Raw genomic sequence first — 16598 nt, 5'->3', positions numbered from 1 at the left:
ATAATATATATAGTTAAATAAATATAAATGAATATTATGAATATTGTATATTTTATTAATCAAGTTTTTACTGAGTATATGCTTTTAAAGGGTTGCATTGCATTTATAAATTTTAATAGTTCCAGTCACTGATTCATAAATAGTCAATGATCCATTGAAATATATTCTAGAGGGATTGTATTTGCATATTAGGACAATATGTGAATTTCACAAAGTGTTTCCGTATATACTAACATATATATCTTAAGTACCGTAATCAATCATCTAAAACATTATCACCTGTAAAATATATATGTGGGGAGTAGGCTACCAGAGTCTTATACCTTACTCTACCACAAATACCAATGTGTATTTAAGTATGCTCTTAGTGTGTCAGCATTTATTTATTTTTTTCCAAAATGGAAAATTACAGCAGATTATTTAAAATGTTCAACACTGTTCTGTGATTCGAAGAAGCAGTTCTTTATGGAGGTCTACATGGAAGTTGAATTTACATTAACAACTCACTACAGAATGATAGGCCTTCATGAAGCATGGCAAAACTTTCGATATTTTACAATCTACATATTAATCTAATTGCTCAATTGCCCTGTTCTTTATGGTACGTTACTAGAATCCATCATTCTTACTAAAAATTCATTTAGGAATTATATTGATATGTCATTTAAAAATTATCAAAATCTCTACTTGAGAGCAAGATAGATACATAAACATTTAATATTCATTTTTTTCTGGCCCTCATAATAAAATGTTTCTGTAATACAGAAAATAGTTTTATAAGACTATATGGCAATAAATAATAAAAAATATTGTTATAACACTTCAATAAATTTATTACTACATGCATCTGCACAATCTAATCCAGACAAATGGTGCTTATTTACAATTTTATGAAATCCTCCTCTGTGCTTTACAGTGAAAACTTACCTTTGAATCATATACTACCAAAGTGTGCAATTATTTTAAAGTATATCTGCACTTCAAATATTTTCATATTTTCAATTTAAATAATATATAGAAAATTAGATTTAAAATAATTTTATCATTTCAAATAAAATGTTAGATGTTTCATCAACTGAAATAAATACTAATGAAAGTACTTTCTATTTTATCTCACTTCTGACATTTAGACTATAAAAAGGTATTAAGAAAACTGAATAATGGTATGGAAATTCATTTCTATACCTATTTTAAATTTAGCTTGTTAGAAATAACATATGGCCAGAAGTTCAAAAACATTATTTTCCAGTTTCCCTCTATAATGCATATGTGAACATTTGAAAGGCAAATACTCATAATTTTAAAAACCTAAGCCTGGTTTCTATCACTTAAATGATCTGTAGGATTTTGATACAATTGTATGAAATGTAAAATTGTTTAAATTCACATACTAGGTTAGTTTCATAGGGTGGGACTGGCAACCTCAATGATGGTAGGAAGACCCTTTATCCTTCCCGTGTCATGTTTGGTTTGGAGTTATTATGATGGCTAATATTAGGTATCAACTTCTCTGGATTGAGGGATGTCTAAATTCCTGGTAAAGCATTGTTTCTGGGTGTGTCTGTTAGGGCATAGCCAGAGGAGACAGACTGAGTCAGCAGACTGAGAGAGGAAGACCTACACTCAATGTGTGTGGACACCATCCAATTGGCTACCAGCACAGCTGGAAAATATCAGGTGAAAGAAGAGGGACAAGCTTACTTGCTGGGTTTTCTGGCTCTCTCTTTCTTCCCTTGCTGGGTGCCTGCTTCCTCTTCTCCTGCCCTTAGACATCAGACTCCAGGTCATTTGGCCTTTGAACCCTGTGATTTGCACCAGTGCCTTCCTGGGGCTCTCAGGCCTCTGGCCACAGACTGAAGGCTGCACTGTCAGCTTCCCTGGTTTTGAGGCTTTCTGACTTGGCCTGAGCCACTACCAGCTTCTCTCTTTCCCCAGCCTATTTGGGGTCTTTGTCATGTAATTATGTGAGCCAATCCTCCCTAATAAGCTCCTATATATATACACACACACACATATATATATATATATATATTCATTCAATTGGTTTTGTCCTCCTGAAGTAACCTAACCCAGTTTATTACTAGTGATTAATTGTGAGTAACAGTTGTTCAGAAGTGCAAGAACTTTATCCATCAGAAAACAAACTCATTTCCCTTTCTTCCCAATATTTTTTAAAAACACAATTGGATATTCTGCTACATGCAGGTTTCAACATGAGTCATGAATATAGGAGAAGGCAATAAATTGTCTAAGAATAGCAACCACTGTGTGCAGAATTGGTGGGTTCTTGGTCTCACTGACTTCAAGAATGAAGCAGTTCTTTCACCTTGCGGTGAGTGTTACAGTTCTGAAAGATGGTGGGTCTGGAGTTCGTTCCTTCTGATGTTCGAATATGTTCGGAGTTTATTCCTTCTGGTGGGTTCGTGGTCTCGCTGGTTTCAGGAGTGAAGCTGCAGACCTTTGCAGTGAGGGTTACAGCTTATAAAGATGGCGTGGACCCAAAGACCGAGCAGCAGCAAGATTTATTGTAAAGAGTGAAAGAACAAAGCCTCCACAGTGTGGAAGGGGACCGGAGCAGGTTGTCACTGCTCTCTCTGGCAACCTGCTTTTATTCCCTTATCTGACCCCACCCACATCCTGCTGATTGGTCCATTTTACAGAGAGCTGATTGGTCTGTTTTGTCAGGGTGCTGATTGGTGCGTTTACAATCCCTGAGCTACACACAGAGTGCTGATTAGTGTGTTTACAATCCTTTAGCTGGACACAGAGTGCTAGAAAAGTTCTCCTAATCCCCACTAGATTAGCTAGATACAAGGTACTGATTGGTGTATTTACAAACCTTGAGCTAAATACAGGGTGCTGATTGGTGAGTTTACAATCCCTGAGCTAGATACAGAGTGCTGATTGGTGCGTTTATAATCCGTTAGCTAGACACAGAGTGCTAGACAGAAAAGTTCTCCAAGTCCCCACTAGATTAGCTAGATACAGAGCACTGATTGGTGCATTTAGAAACCTTGAGCTAGACACAGGGTGCTGATATGTGTGTTCACAAATCTTGAGCTAGACACAGAGTGCTGATTGGTGTATTTACAATCCCTTAGCTAGACATAAAGGTTCTCCAAGTCCCCACTAGACTCAGGAGCCCAGCTGGCTTCAGCTAGTGGATCCTGCACTGGGCAGCAGGGGGAGCTGCCCGCCAGTCCCAGTGCCATGCGCGCAGGCTCCTCAGCCCTTGGGCAGTTGATGGGATAGTGTGCCACAGAGCAGGGGCCCTGCTCCTTGGGGAGGCTGGGGCCATGCAGCAGTCCATGGCGTGGGGGAGGCTGGGGGCATGCTGGGCTGCAGGGCCCTGCCCGGAGACAGCTGAGGCCCGCAAGAATTTGAGTGCAGCGCCAGTGAGCTGGCACTGCTGGGGAACTCCACGCACCCTCTGCAGCTGCTGGCCCAGATGCTAAGTCCCTCACTGCCCGGGCCAGAGGCGCTGGCCGGCCACTCCAAGTGTGGGGCCCCGCCAAGCCCACATCCACGTGAAACTCATGCTGGCCCGCCAGCGCCAGCCTCTACATCCACACCTCCCTGCAAGCAGAGGGAGCGGGCTCCGGCCTCAGCCAGCCCAGAAACGGGTTTCCACGGTGCAATGGCGGGCTGAAGGGCTCCTCAAGCGCAGCCAGAGTGGGCGCCAAGGTGGAGGAGGCGGCGAGTGTGAGTGAGGACTGCGAGGGCTGCCAGCACGCTGTCACTTCTCACCACTTAGTAGTAGTGACTATGAGGGGTACTTCACAATTGTGGCACGTGGCGGATATCTACTTCTTTAGCCCATCTGAGATCCAGGCTGGAGGGGAGGAGAAGATTCCTTCACATTCTAGAACCTCCGTGTCTAACAATCTTCCTAAACAAGGGGACATACACCAAGAGCTAAGAAAATTAACCAGGTATCATTTTAAAAACATTTTGAAGTCAGAATTTAAAAGATAAAATGGGCATAACTTTATCTCTAACAACAACAACAACAAAAGAGCTGGACCATCAACTAGCACATCAAAAGTTAAAATTCCCCATTAAGTGCATTTATTTCTGAGATACAAGGCTGGTTCAACATACACAAATAAATTCAACATTATATGATTCCCCACATAAACAGAATTAAAGACAAAACCATATGATCATCTCAATAGGTGCAGAAAAAGCTTTCGATATAATTCAACATTTCTTCATTATAATAACATTCAACAAACTGGATATCAAAGGAACATACCTCAAAATAGTAGGACTCATTTGTGACAAACCCACCACCAACATCATACTGAATGGGCAAAAGCTGGAATCATGCCCCTTGAGAACTGGAACAAGACAAGGATACTCACTGTCATCACTCTATATAACATAGTACTGTAAGTCATATCCAGAGCAATCAGGTCCAACAAATAACTAAAAGAAGTCAGACTATCTGTCTTCATTGATGATATGATTCTATATCTAGAAATCCCTAAAGATTCTGCCAAAACACTATTAGAACTGATAATCAATCTTAGTAAGGTCTCAGGATGCAAAATCAATGTACAAAAATTAGTAGCATTTCTAGACACCAATAATGTCTGGGCTGAGAGTTAAATTGAGAGCACACTTTCTTTTACAATAGCCACAAAGAAAGGGAAATTCCTAGGAATACAGCTAACCAAGGATGTGAAAGATCTCTACAAGGAGAGCTACAAAACATTGCTGAAAGAAATCAGAGATGACACAAATAAATGAAAAACATGCCATGCTCATGGAATGAAAGAATCAATATTGTTAAAATAGTGACACTACCCACAGCAATGGACAGATTCACTGCTATTTAAGCTCTAACGTTATTCTTCAAAGAATTAGAGAAAACTATTCTAAAGCTCACATGGAACAAAAAAATAGCCCAAATAGCCAAAGCAATCCTAAGCAAAAATTAAAGCTACAGGCGTCACACTACCCGACTTCAAACTACACTATAAGGCTAAAGTAACCATAAAAGAATGGTACCAGTACATAAACAGACACATAGACCAATGGAACAGAATAGAAAACTAAGAAATAAAGCTGCACGATTAGAACCATCTGATCTTCCACAAGGCTGACAAAAACAAGCAATAGGAAAATACTACCTATTTAATAAGTGGGATAACTGGCTAGCCATATGCTGAAGAACAAAGCTAGAGCATTACCTTTCACCATATGCAAAAGTTAACTGAAGATGGAACCCAATTTAAATGTAAGACCTCCAACTATGAAAATCCTAGAAGAAAACCACCAGAACACCCTTCTCGGAATTGGTCTTGCCCACAAATTTCTGGCTAAGTCCCCAAAAGCAACTGCAATAAAAACAAAATTGACAAGTAGAACCTAATTAAACTAAAGAGCTTCTGCACAGCAAAAGAAATTATCAACAGAGTAAACAGACAGCCTACAGAGAGAAGATGTTCACAAACTGCACATCCAACAAAGGTCCAATATTCAGAAACTATAAGCCATATGAACAAATCAAAAAGCAAAAAGTAAATGCATTAAAAATGAGCAAAGGACATAAACAGACACCATTTAAACAAAGACGTACAAGCAGCCAACATACATAAAAAAATGCTCAGCATCACTAATCCTCAGAAAAATGCCAGTCAAACAACAGTGAGACATCATCTGACAGCAGTCAGAATGGCTATTACTATAAAGTCAAAAAACAATAGATGTTGGCGAGGCTGTGGAGAAAAGTGAATGCCTATACTCTGGTTGGTGGGAATGTAAATTGTTTCAGCTACTGTGAAAAGCAGCTTGGAGATTTATCAAAAACTTAAAATAGAACAGTAACATAGAATTACTCTTTGACCCAGCGATCCCATTACTGAACATATACTCAAAGGACAATAGAACATTATACCAAAAAGATTTATGCACTTATATGTCCATTGCCACAGTATTCACAATAGCAAAGACATGTAAACAGTTTAGGTGCCCATTAATAGTGGATTAGATAAAGAAAATGTGACACATGTACATGATGAAATACATGTTCCCCCTGTATCTAAAATAAAAGTTGAAAAAAATACAAAAAGTAAAATTAAATAAAATTAAAACTGGACAAACTGAAAATTCATAGCTTTTCTTTTACCCATCCAAAATCAAGGTCTCAAGGAAAATCACTGTCTGAAAATCCAAGGGGAGACCATAACTTGCTAGAAGAAAGAACTAATTGGTGAAGGCTAAATGTAGGGTAATAAGAGAATATAGAAGTCCTAGAAACCAGAATGTAAGGGAAATGTGTTCCCATTTGCAGGCTCTTACTCATAAATTTCATTAAGCACTCATAAAAATAGTCAGGAGTCCTGAGAAAGCACTCGTCGTGGTACTGGTCTCCAGGAGGAGAAGAGTAACAATTGCTGAAAGGTATTAAATTAGCCGAGATCCTTGTCTTCTATGGAGTGAAAGCCTGAAAGTGATAACAAAATCAGACAGAAACATTAATAGAAAAAAGATTACAGACAAACATTCTTCATTAAGATACACAGAAATAGCATCAACAGAATATTAGCACATAGAATTCAGAAATATATAAAAGCAATATCACCACAGTGGGTAAATCAAGGCACTTTCAACATTCAGAGGTAGATTACTTATTATGATAAGAAACTAGATAAAAAATGATAAGTTCCTTCTTGATGAAGAATAAAATTCACCATCTACTTACAATAAAATGAAAGGAAACAGTAAAAAAACATGGTTACATGTTGAAGTCTTTTCCTCTCTCATCTGGCAAAAGGTAAAAATATTTTTCCCTTAAAACTCCTGAGAAACATTATAGTGAAATCCTAGCTAGAGCAGTAAGTCAAACAAAACAAATACAAAGAGAGAAAGAGAGGGAGGAAAGAAAAGAAGAAAGGAAGGCAAAAAGGAAGGAAGGAAAGAAGGAAGGAAGGAAAATGCCGAGGTACAAACTTATCAAATTGTTATACATTAAACATCCATTTTTTAATATCAATTATACCTCAATAAAGCTTTTAAAATAAAGAAAATGACTGAAAATAAATCAGTAAGTTAAACACAAGAAACTGAAATTAATTATGTAAAATTATCTGATGCCTCTATGTTGGGGCTCAGAAAACAATACCCCAAAATGAAGGCCTCAGAAGCAGCCTCAGAAGCAAAAGTTTTTATTTGACCTTCTCCTGCCTTTCTATCTTTTAGTCCCATTGTTTATTGAAGCTAGCCATAGAAACTAGAATCTCCCTTCCCTAAGGCAGGTCATAGAAACCAGAACCCCTTTTCCCCAAAGACAGCCATAAGACATAAAAATATTACACTAACTTTCCCTTCACCCTTTACCTGTAAAAATTAATCTTAAGGAAATGATTGGACTTACTTTGTTTGACTGTAGGTCATAAGACTCCCATTACAGAAAGGGTCTCGCTCTATACCCAGAAGGAAGAAGTGCACACTTACATAGGCCAAGAAGAACCAGGCCTTGCTTGGTTTCCCCACTGAGTCTATTAGCATTAGATCGTACCTTGTTTGTCCAATCACATTTCTACATGGCTGTCCATATTTTATGGAATTTTAACATAAGAATAGACAATTACCCTCTATCTTTGGGTCGTCATTCTGAAGGCTCCTGTTTGTGTGTGTGTGTGTGTGTGTGTGTGTGTGTGTGTGTGTATTATGTATATATATATATATATTTTTTTTTTGAGACGGAGTCTTGCTCAGTTGCCCAGACCGGAGCGCAGTGGCGCGATCTCGGCTCACTGCAAGCTCCGCCTCCCAGGTTCCCGCGGCTGTTCTCCTGCCTCAGCCTCCAGAGTAGCTGGGACTACAGGCGCCGGCCACCAAGCCGGGCTAATTTTTTGTATCTTTAGTAGAGACGGGGTTTCACGGTGTTAGCCAGGATGGTCTCCATCTCCTGACCTCGTGATCTGCCCCTCTCGGCTCATGCCTGCTGAGATTACAGGCATGAGTCACCGCGCCCAGACTGTATGTATACATTAAATAAATTTGAATGCTTTCCCCCCAATTATCTACCTTCTGCAAGGTGATTTTTCAGCAAATCTTCAGAGGGGACAAAAGGAAAACTCTTCCTGGGCCTCCACAATGTAATAATTTTTTAATGTACAAAACATATAAACATTGGAAAAGAAATGTCTCATTGTTTCTATTTGCAGATGACATAATCATCTACATAGAAAATATCAACATAGAAAATATCAACAAAAGTATTAAAAATATCTTAAATCTAACAAGTAACTTTAAAGGGGTTGCAGAAAACAATAATAACATGCAGAAGCCAATTTTATTTTCGTATATTAGAAATAAGCACGAAATTTGAAATTAAAGAATACCAATTATGATAACACAATAAAGTGATAAAACTTTTAGGTATTAGGAAAATAACTGCAAGATCTTTATGTTGGAAATCATATAACATCAGGCATAATCATACATACATGTATATGTATATTACACACATAAAGGAGGGTACAAGGATTGAAGATTGGAGACTATGATAGTAAGTACCACATCTGCCTCCAAAGGTGACACTGAGTTAGGCTCTACAGCCAAAAACCAGACACAGCAAATCATATCTCTCTATAAGATACTAGCTTTGAAACAAAGATGGTTGTAGACCATTTACTTCTTTATATAGTCTAATTATGCGATCCTCTGAAAACTAGATGCAGCACTGGGACAGTAGAACAGAGAGGGGAAAAGTCTCAATTGACCGTGTATTACAAAAATACTCAGGCAAGCACCAACTTTGACTGAATTTGCCTGGAGTTGATTAATCTTTTCCTCAGGTGAAATAGGCACTCAATACATTAATTAGGTTAAATTATCAAAAGTAGTGTTACATTTTCTATACCGGGATGTAGAAAAATTAGGCTTATGAAAAATCATTCGTATTCTCCTAGTCATATCTGTGTCTAAAGACTCCATAAATTTGAAACTTAAATGTTTTAATATTTTAAAACTGATAAAATATTTATCAGTGTAGAGGGTAATGTTAGAAAAAATAGACTATAGCAATTTTTACAGAAATATATCTATTGGAATTTGAGAGAGTTATCTAGAAAATGAAGGTGCATAAGTCATTACATTTTATTTTAGCATGAATAAAAAAATTAAATAAAGACTTTAAATCCTGAGGAAGTTGTGTTAGTCTGTTCTCACACTGCTATAAGGAAATACCTGAAACTGAATAAAGAGTTTTAATTGTCTCATGGTTCCACAGGCTGTACAGAAAGTGTAGCCACTTCTGCTTCTGGGGAGTCCTCAGGAAACATTTCTTAGAATCATGGTGAAAGGTGAAGGGAAGCAAGCACAATTTACCTGACCAGAACAGGAGGAAGGAAGAGAGAGGGGAGATGCCACACAATTTTAAACAACCAGATCTCGTGAGAACTCAGTATTGTGAAAACACCACCAATGGGGATGGTGTTAAATCGTGAGAAACTGGCCCGGTGATTCAACCACCTCCCACCAGGCCTCACTGCCAACATTGGGAATTACATTTCAACATGAGATTTGGATGGGAACACAGATTCAATCCATATCATAACTCAACAACTCAACAATAACAACAAATGAATTATCAACAATTCAGATAACTCAATGTGAAAGAGCTTTCCAAAAATCAGTAAGATGCACTTTCATTTTACCTCAGGGGAATAAGAAATCTGGTCTTGTCTGAGTGGTAGAAACAAATGTTAACGGAGGGCTAACAAGGTGTGTACAAGAAGGTTTACCGTGCTGGTAAGTTTGTGTCATATAGACATCTCACAAGGAAAAAGGTCCCATGGCCATAAGAAGGTGACTCTTGGTCAGCTGCTTTGCCTGAATAACTGTTCTATACCCACCCAGAGGATGGAAGAGAGGTCTGCTGGAAGAGTTCCTGCATTCAGTCATCCTTTATCATGCCTTGCACCTGCTGCATGACACCATCTGTGCCATTGGCTCTGCATGGGGACCTGCTAAAAGGATGCTCTGTTGGGGAATTAGAGGAAATCAGAGATGTTCCTTCTTCAGAGAGGTTCCAGAGCGTGAAGAACATCTCTACTTTAGGAGAAAAATCCTTCCACTTGACTTTTCTATCTCATTGTAACAGGAGTAACCAAAACATGTTTATGCTCTAGAGGGACATTGTGAGATTTTATTGTTATTGTGATTGTTGTTGTTATATTCTCTACACAGAGTAGGAATGAACTGTGATACAATCTTTGACATCCATGAGAAAACCAATTTGTCCAGTTCTGCCAGTGATGAGCATAGTAAGTTTTCCTAATTCAGAGACCAAATATGAGCATGCTCATTTGGACAAAATTAAGGCTACATTTCCCAATCAGCGTTAAAGCAATAAAGCCATCTGTTCATTTCCTATATCATCCTTCTTAATTTGTTCCAACTCCGATGAAGAAAGAAGTGCTTCATTTATTGTCTTTTAAAAATCCAGCACACATCTTGCCTATTGTACATTTTTACAATAGTTACATTTTTTGTACATGTATAGTTTCAAGCCATGTCTAGCTGTTTGATAGTTAAAATGGACTTTTATAACTTAGTCTGACGCGGTTACCTTACGTGAACTTTGGATTTGACAAATACAGCTATTTTCAGCTCAGGGTTCACCAATAGAAGAAAATCAAATTTTATCAGTTACAGGGCACTCAAAACAAATGATCGATAGCAACTTGGCTTGAACTCAGAAAATGCTAGGGGCTCCGTAGGGAAGCAAACAGATTGCATAGAGAAAAAATTAACCGGCAACTGAAGACCAGGTGGGAAAAGAGACAGCAGTAGATACAGCTGTGCATTTGAGACCCTCTCTGCTAAGTTACTTTGGCTTTTCTCTGTTTTACTTCATTAGCCTAAAGAGCATCTCTTTTCCAACCACTGCACCTGCACGTGAGGAATTCTGTACTCTGGTTGCCTGTGTTGCCATGCATACTTTATTTAGGTTTGTTATCTCCAACTATAGAAATATAGATTTTCGTATTTCTAACTCCATGCCGGAAACCTGATGACAGCATGAGTTAAGTTCTCCTTCTTTTAGGTAAAAATCTAGTCCCCTTTCTTTGACAAAAAAAAAAAAACAAAAAACAAAACAAAACAAAAAAAAGTTCAAAAATTAGGCAGAAAAAAATTCAACTTGGCCAGATAAAAGAGTCGTTGCCGGGACAATACTGATGGCTTTTCTTCTTATGATGTCTCTTCCACTCACTATCTGTTTTACTGTTTCTGTTCATGATATACAACATTCTTTTTCCTTTTGCAGGAATTCTTGCATCTGTCTCACTACATTCATAAGCGATGCCCATCATTTTCTGTCACTCCTGTCCTGTCTATTGTTTCACTACTGTCTCCTGTTTCTTAGTGGTCACCTCAAACCTCTCCTGTGGGCCAAAACTTTTATTGCACAGATCACTCTAAACAACAGATACTTCCTACAGAACAGAATGTAACAAAAACAAAACAAACAGAATACAATTTTAAAATATTCCTTTAGCAACTGAGGATGTTATTATCAGAGGTTATTAGCTCTGCCTACTTAAATGATTGCCGTCCTTTCCCCCCTTAAAACTCATTTAAACTTATATACTCTCCTATTTCCCCGTATTTCTAGTCTATGACATAAGCCTTTAAGTTCACCGTTTTTCTTTCCTCACTTCCTGCAATTGTTACCCTCAATACAGGAAGTATATATTAACTGCCAATGATGTTGCATTTGAATAAGCTACAAAGAAATTCAGAATTATACTCCTAAATAATGCCTACCAGAAAATAACTATTTTATCTTTGAGTCTTCATAAGACTCAGATAATTCTTTTATGATTTGAGAAATAGTTACTGTGCCATGCTCAGAATGATAGCATAGCTTTTATATTAAGGCATTGACTTTGGATAATGCTGGTATATACATTAATTTTCCATTCAATAAAAATGGGCCATTACATAGAAGTTTATTCATCTCTCATGCAAAAAGAATCCTGTTGAACCAACTATCCTTAGTTATTTTTAAGTGTGTCTGAATCCATGATAATGCCAATTTGGTTTTCATCTATGAGAACTACAACAGGTTTCTCTTTCTTTTCTTTTATAGGATACATATGTATCTTTTCTCTATTAGTGTCATTTTCTTTACTTCCTTTGTTTCCTTCAATTTGATTCTTAAATTCTTTTCCCCAGAATGTTCTTCCTTCTTTTTTTCTTCTACCTTCTTATTACCTGTAGAACAACAATCATACAATCATTGTTAAAAAAAAATATATGATTCTTATATTCACAAAAGTTATCAAAAATAAATTTTGCCGTGATTTAGTTTGCTATCACTGGCAGAAGAGTGACAAGGAGAGAGACTGAATGAGTGAGTGATAGAAAGAGCAAGTATAAGCAGGTATATTACTAAAATAGCCACCTTTTGACAAGCAGCTTCTTGATCTTACACTGAATTTCAAGTGTAGTAAGAGGAACAAAATGAAGAATTTGTCTTCCAACAGTCCATGGGGCAAAGGGAGAGAGGGAGAGGGAAGCAAGAATACTCTATCTAAAACCTCCTTTCCCCAACTAGTGAAAGTTGACCCAAACCATTATTTCTCACACATTTTACCTCCAAGGTCTTTTACACATGTGTGGGAAATGGGTCTCAGATTGTTTTGTGCACTAATGGCAATAAAGAAATCTTAAGAGTAAAAACATAGAGGCTCCCACTACAGGTGAAGGGTGAAACACTTGTCTGCACAAGCAACAGAAAAATCATCATTTTAGGTGAAGTTCCCTAGAAGAGGGTCTGAGATAAGTATTCTGATATAGGAGATCAACTGAAGGAGTGCTCTTCAGTATAGACCTCTAAGTTATTGAATAGAACAAGATATAAAAGGAGAAATACATTGGAAGTGATAGAGTTAAATTTAGTCTGATCAACAAGGAGAGGGCTTCAACCTGTAAGCACTACACAGTTGTCCTCTTCCCCTTGAAGCAATAAAATTAGATCATATGTTCACAGGTGCAGTTGTCTATGTCAACTGAGAAAAACAATCAGGAGATTGTTTTTCTCCTGATTGTACTCATAGTGGCTGGGGACAGATATATTGATCCAGTCAAATGTACGTAAGAGCAGGTGTTCCAAGGGGACAGGGGTCCTTCTGCTGCCTTTCCCCTCAGCACATACTGTGGCTAGAGATCCTTTGTTTCTTTAATGAGAGTTGCTGTAGCTCCATAAGCAGGATAACTGTATAAACATTAGGTGAGGCCTGAACTGAATCAAGTTCAGCTCATTATTTGACAATGTTAAATAGCTATTTATATCATTAAAAGGCATCTGTAACCTTGAGCTGGGAGAAATGTTAACCAATGTTTATTAAAAATATATTTAACAAAGGCTATCATATTATGAAATAAAACCAATTTATAATTATGAAAAAAAAAAAAAAAAAAGAAATCCAGCAAGTAATTTGCACAGTGGTATTGGTATTTCCCAAATAGACTACTTAAAAGTAGAAACAGGGTGAATATGTTGACTGGCCTAATGACTATATTGAAAATTATTTTATTTTGTTTTGATAGAAAAGTACAACACCATCATATAGAACATGCTTTTCTCAATAACTTTCTACTCTTTCCTTTTACCTTCTCCTTTTTAATACCTTTAATTCATTCTCTCAGCTATTCCAAATACTGATACTGGCATGCCCAAAATAACTTCTATGTTACTCCTTTTCAGTCTTTTGTCTATAAATTATGCACCTCATATTCTAATCATTTCAGCTTCTCTTCCTTTCCTTCAAAATAATCTCCTTATAAGTCTTTTAACCAGACCTAAAGTTCACTATAGCCTACCTATGATTGGCTGAAACCAGTTTAAATTTTACACAGCCAATGTCTTAATAGATTCCTTCAAATACTTATACTATGTAATAATATGTATTATATGTAATAATATATATTATAAGTATATATGTACATATGTATATATGTATATTATATGTATTATATGGTTATATGTTCATTATATGTAGTAAATATATACACACACATACATATACACACACACTTACATATTTGTATTAGCTTGTTTTCACACTGCTGACAAAGACATACTTGAGACTGGAAAATTTACAAAAGAGGTTTAATTGGACTTACAGTTTCACATGACTTGAGAAGCCTCACAATCATGGTGGGAGGCAAGGCAGAGCAAGTCACATCTTACATGGCTAGCAGCAGGCAAAGAGAGAGAACAAAGAGAGAGAGCTTATGCAGGGGAATTGCTGTCTTTAAAACCATCAGATCTTTTGAGACTTACTCACTATCATGAGGACAGTACAGGAAAGACTTGCCCCCATGATTCAATCACCTCCCACTGCATCCCTCCAGCAACACATGGGAATTCAAGATGACATTTGGTGGAGACACAGTCAAACCATATTATTTGACCCCTGGTCCCTGTCAAATCTTATGTCCTAACAATTCAAAATCAATTATGCCTTCCCAACAGTCTCCCAAAGTCTTAACTCATTTCAGCATTAACTCAAAAGTTCACAGTCCAAAGTATCATGTAAGACAAGGCAAGCCTCTTCCACCTCGGAGCCTCTAAAATCAAAAGCAAGTTAATTACTTCCTAGATACAATGGAGAGGCAGGCATTGGGTAAATACCATCATTCCAAATGGGAGACATTGGTCAAAACAAAGTGGATACAGGTCCCATGCAAGTCTAAAATCCAGCAGGTCAGTCAAATCTTAAAGTTTCAAAATGATCTACTTTGACTCCATATCTCACATCCAGGTCATGCTGATGCAAGAGGTAGATTCCCATGGTCTTGGACAGCTCTGCCCCTTTGACTTTGCAAGGTACAACCTCCCTCTTGGCTGCCTTCATGGACTGGTGTTGAGTGTCTGCAGCTTTTCCAGGCACATGGTGCAAGCTGTTGGTGGAGCTACCATTCTGGGGTTTGAAGGATGGTGGCCGTATTCTCACAGCTCCAATAGATGGTTCCCCATTAGGGAGTCTGTGTGGGGGCTCCAACCCCACATTTCCTTTCCACACTGCCCTAGTTGAGGTTCTCCATGAGAGCCCTGCTTCTGAAGCAAGTTTCCACCTGGACATTCAGGCATTTTCTTATCTCTTCTAAAATCTAGGTGGAGGTTCCCAAACACCAGTTCTTGACTTCTGTTTACTGGTAGGCTCAACACCAAGTAGAAGCTGCCAAGGCTTGAGGCTTTCACCTTTGAAGCCACTGCCCAAGCTCTATATGGACCCCTCTCAGCCACAGCTGGAGTGGCTGGGACATAGGGCACCAAGTCCCTAGGATGCACACAGCATAGAGACCCTGGGCCCAGCCCACAAAACCACTTTTTCCTCTTAGACCTCTGGGTCTATGGTGGGAGAGGCTGCCATAAAGACCTCTGACATGCCCTGGAGACATTTTCTTCATTGTCTTGGGGATTAACATTCAGCTTCTCCTTACTTATGCAAATGTCTGCAGCCACCTTGAATTTCTCCTCAGAAAATGGGATTTTCTTTTCTACCACATTGTCAGGCTGCAAAGTTCCCAAACTTTTATTCTCTGCATCCCTGATAAAACTGAATGCCATTAACAGCACCCAAGTTACCTCTTGAACACTTAGCTGCTTAGAAATTTATTCTGCTGGATACTGTAAATCATCTCTCTCAAGTTCAAAGTTCCACAAATCTCTAGAACAGAAGCAAAATACCTCCATTCTCTTTAATAAAACATAACGAGTCACCTTTGCTCCAGTTCCCACCAAGTCCTCATCTCCATCTGAGACCACCTCAGCCTGGACCTTATTGTTTATGTCACTATTAGCATTTCTGTCAAAGCCATTCTACAAGTCTCCAGGAAGTTCCAAACTTTGCCACATTTTTCTGTCTTCTTCTGAGCCCTCCAATTTTTTTCCACCTCTACCTGTTACCCAATTCTAAAGTCACTTCCACATTTTTGGATACCTTTTCTACAGTACCCCACTCCTGGTACCAATTTACTATATTAGTCAATTTTCATGCTGCTGATAAAGACATACCTGAGATTGGGCAATTTACAAAAGAATGAGGTTTAGTTGGACTTACAGTTCCATGTGGGTAGGGAAGCCTCACAATGATGGCAGAAGGCAAGGAAGAGCAAGTCATGTCTTACATAGATGGCAGCAGGCAAAGAGACAGAGCTTGTGCAGGGAAACATCTCTTTTTAAAACCATCAGGTGTTGTGAGACTTATTCACTATCATGAGAACAGCATGGGAAAGACTTGCCCCCATGATTCAATTACCTCCCACTGGGTCCCTACCAAAACACATGGGAATTCAAGATGATATTTGGGTGGGGTCACAGGGAAATCATATTAATATTTATTATGCATTATAAGCATATGAAGGCATATCTATTGGTACCCATTATATACATTATACATAGTGTGTGTACCTATATATGTACATATATATATACACACACACCCATAGAGAAGGAGACTTAAAGTTCTGTGAAGGAGAGTTTGTATCAGAGAGCAATATAAGAGCTCTAACACTATACTGCTTATATGTTTTGCCTGCACTTGAATATATATATTTTTAATACTAAG

This window comes from Rhinopithecus bieti, unplaced genomic scaffold, assembly GCF_001698545.2.
Source record: "Rhinopithecus bieti isolate Rb0 unplaced genomic scaffold, ASM169854v2 scaffold_18644, whole genome shotgun sequence".
Lineage (NCBI taxonomy): Eukaryota > Metazoa > Chordata > Mammalia > Primates > Cercopithecidae > Rhinopithecus > Rhinopithecus bieti.
This window is presented reverse-complemented; position numbering follows the sequence as displayed.